Below are 4062 nucleotides of genomic sequence, written 5' to 3'. Positions count from 1 at the left end.
ACTTGACTATGCAACTCTTATCATCTTAAATCATCTTGAATATGCAAATGCATGTGGTACCAATACAGGGCATCAAGCCCCCAACATATATGAGCGTAAAAAGGCTCCAGGGCATTAAGCCCCCAACATAATTGAGCAAAAGCTCCAGGGCATCAAGCCCCCAACGTGGTTGAGCAATGGCCCTAGGGCATCAAGCCCCCAACTTTGAATGAGTATGCAATGGACTCAACATCTTAGATCTTAAAACATCTTGAACATCTTAATCATCTTAAACATCTTATGTGACTCCAATAATTTGGACGACATCTTACAACTTGACAACTTAGACCGACATATACAATTTTATGACATCAATAGTCAACAACAGCAAAACAGCAACATAGGCAGCATATAACAATCTTATACAACATATCATCATTGAAGGATGAATCACATTAACTTAATCATCATAAATATTTCATATAATGCATATATAATAATATCACTTCATTAATAATCTTAGTCACCTTAATTTAGGCTCTCTAGACAGCTTCTAATAATCTAAACATCCTTCATTTCCTATTGTAAGATCATCTCAAGACTACACGTGCGAAAGGATCACAAGAAAACATTCTAAGCAGAATGCACAAGTTGCTCGCGAGGCGAGTTGGTCTGCTCGCTGCGGCGAGCAAAACGTGCTCACTGGACCTCTCAAAAGGCTTGCTCGCGAGGCGAGCGATGAATGTGAGCTCGGGAAGAATTCTGTTTTTCTCAATTTTTCACCTAATCACATGGTTCTAACCTCAAAACTACTTTCAATTATCATCCTTTGGATATTCTAAGGTCTGTATACAATTTCTACATCAATTCAACGAGTTTTCATCATCTAATCATCAAAATCGCTCTTAAAACCCTAATTCTTAAATCCTCACAAACTCATCCTACATCATGTTAAATCTAATTATCAGAATCATAGACTTAATATTTCTGAAAGTTAGTTTCACCCTTACCTTAATATGCAGAAATCGCAGCTCTCCTTGGTTTCTCCTCTTCTTTTGACTTTTCTCCCTTTTTCTCCAAAACTGAACTTACGTTGTAAAACTTTTCTAAACCTAACTTCTCTTATTTATAACCCCCTCATCTAATTTATCTTATTTCCTCTTTCTACCACCAAACTTTCTAAATTCACAAAACAGCCCCACAACTCAATATTTATTTTATTTTCAAATCTATTTTATTAAATAATAAAATAAGTCACAACATCTCATAAAATTCTCTAAAATCTCATAATTCATATAAATCACATATAACTGATATAAATATATCTCAAAACTCATTAAAATAATTAAATAATTAAAACGGGCGTTACAAGAATATTCTGAGTGTTACTACATTTTTAACTGATGAATTTAATTAACATGGATAGAACTCAGGGGGAGCTGACAAAACTAACCTTAAGAACTATTAGACTCAGGGGGAGCTTGCAAACCTCATACCCTTACAGTCAACTTGTTAATTGGGTTAACAACAATTGCACATTTTAAATACTATTGTTTGTCATCATCAAAAAGGGGGATATTGTTGGAACAAAATGTGTTTAACAACGAACCTTGAGAGTTTTGATGATAACAAGGTATTAAAAAATTGTCAATTGGACTAGCTAATATTTGTTCAAGTGTACAAGACCATAGACAAAAATTTACATATTAAATAGGTTCTGGATGAACAAAATAGAGCTAACAAATCAACAAAAAGGAAGCTTAAAGCGTCTGAAGAGAAGTGCTCCTGAAGTCAAAAGTGCTCCTGAAGACAAAGTGCTCCGGAAGTGATGACATCATCAAAAACAAGTTCATCAGAAGCAAGTTCATCAGAATCAACCTCATCAGAAGTTGAAAATCACCAGAAGCTAAAGTTCATTAGAAGATGGAAGACTTAAAGTTTCAAAAGTTGTTTAATGGATTTAAACTCGTCTAAGCATTTCAGAAGACTGGAAATGTGAAGCAACGGTCATTTTGAAAGGATTTGAAGGCATTTGATGCTTATCTTCAAAAAGCGTTGACAAAGTACAATTGTACAAAGTGTACAACCACTACCTCCACTACTCTGCTGTGTCTCTGCTACAAGACAAGAAAACAGCTCTGAAATACAGCTCTGCCTGCAACGATATTCCTTCACAATGGGAATGTATTTGAAATTGATCCTTCATAGGACAACTACCATATCAGACAAAAGATCATTGGTGATTGATCAAAACTTCAAACGACTCTTTTTGATGCGCTGGCAATTTCACAATGTCTCTTTCACACCTCTATATAAAGGAGCGAAGACTCAGAGATTGGTAATGGTTAACAACTAAAATTTACAAGTGCCAAAACTCTGCTGAAATTGTTCTGCATTCAAAGTTCACTTAGAATTTTTGCTTTAGAGTTCATATCTTAGAAATTTTAGAGTCTTAAGAGTCTGTATCTGATTTGTATTGTGAACACCACTGATTGTATATCAAGTGTTCAACCTCAAACATTTTTCTTTGTAATTCTGTTTGATTAGAAGTCTCTTGCAGTTGTGCTTGAGCAATAGAAGTCTCTTGATTGTGTTCAGGAGCATAGGAAGTCTCTTGCTTGTGTGCTTGAGCAGTTTAAAGTCTCTTGCTAGTTGTAGCAGTGAGCATTTGTAATCAGATATTACATTTTAGTGAACTCTCCTTGGAAGTGCAAGGGGAACAGGACTACTTCCTGTTTGTGGAAGGAACCTGTATAATTGCTTTGTGTCTCTCTCTCTCTCTCTCTCTCTCTCTCTCTCTCTCTCTCTCTCTCTCTCTCTCTCTCTCTCTCTCTCTCTCTCTCTCTCTCTCTCTCTCTCTCTCTCTCTCTCTCTCTATTTTTATCCGCTGCAAGTTAGTTTTGAATATCACTCCAGAAGCGTAACTCTATTTGATTCTGACCAGTGTTTTCAGCTTAGGAGAAAACGAAGAAAAAACTAACACAATTCAACCCCCCTTCTTGTGTTTTTCTCACCTTCATATTTAACCTGCGTGCAATTCTTTTAGCATGTATAATTGGCCATTTGCACCGTTCTCCTTTACCAATCAAATCCATAAATGAATTGGTTTGTGCAATTATATTACCCATGTGTTATACCTCTGATGCCATTGGAAACCCAAGAATGTATTGCTGGATTGTTATATTTTCAATCGCGTTCTTCCAAGCTAAAACAAATAATCATCAAATTATATTCAAATAATGTTTAATTGTGGGTAATAGATAATAAGCGCATAATTAAACGCATCATGAACACATACCTTTTGCATGCTGGAACTTTTGAACTCTGGCATGATGCTACTTAACTGTAACTTACGCAAGGCCCCAACATGTCGCACATCACATATTTCTAAGATAATTGTTTATGGTTTGTTCACATAATTGTTTAGTGGAATCTATAAAGAACCAAGTGAGGGATCATTCGATGGATATAGTTTGCAGCAAAGTTATTAAATTTAAATATTAGAAGCTTTTTATTTGTTGACCTTATTATTAGGTGAAGATCATCTCATAAGAAAAACAAAAAATATTCCTTCTTATACACAGTTGCATATTTAAATCAGATTTACTCTGAATAACCTTCTTTTTTAATGAATCATGCGGTGTCTTTTTGGATTTGGTTATTTAATAGTGTTCTATATGGTTTATATCATCTCAGAAAATAAAATTAAATATTCCTTCTTATATACATTTGTATATTTAAAACCGATTTACACTGAATAATATTTTTAAAAGTTTTTTGAACAAATGATGAGGCGTATATTTAATTTAGTTATTTAATAATGTTATATATGGTTTATTGTGGCAAAGGGTGTGGCTAATCAAATCCTCACGGTTATTAATTCTAATGGCCCACATTAGTTTAAAAGAGGCAATTTTCTTTGGCTATATCATTTGCATACACTATTAACAAGAGTCAAGGTCGTATATGTGGAAGATGGTGAAGATTTTGATTTTACATCTAACGTCGTATATGAGGAAATATTTAGTAATATTTGATATAAACATTATTATGTACGTGATTATTTGACTCCACCGACTATTT

The 4062-nt window shown here is 34.2% G+C and overlaps 1 long non-coding RNA gene across 1 annotated transcript; it reads right to left on the bottom strand.

Annotated features, from left to right (window-relative positions):
* Window positions 1-1301: 1301 nt before the first annotated feature.
* Window positions 1302-3798, bottom strand: LOC146927257 (uncharacterized). The gene is made up of 2 exons (XR_015005625.1): window positions 3278-3798; window positions 1302-3184 (listed from the first exon to the last, which is right to left on the bottom strand). It is a non-coding gene; the product is annotated as an uncharacterized LOC146927257 (long non-coding RNA).
* Window positions 3799-4062: the final 264 nt, after the last annotated feature.

Source organism: Medicago sativa, chromosome 4 (genome assembly GCF_051527215.1).
Source record: "Medicago sativa cultivar Bolivia chromosome 4, Bolivia_mono, whole genome shotgun sequence".
NCBI lineage: Eukaryota > Viridiplantae > Streptophyta > Magnoliopsida > Fabales > Fabaceae > Medicago > Medicago sativa.
Note: the sequence above shows the minus strand (reverse complement) of the source record. Positions and strands in the feature narration are given on the sequence as shown.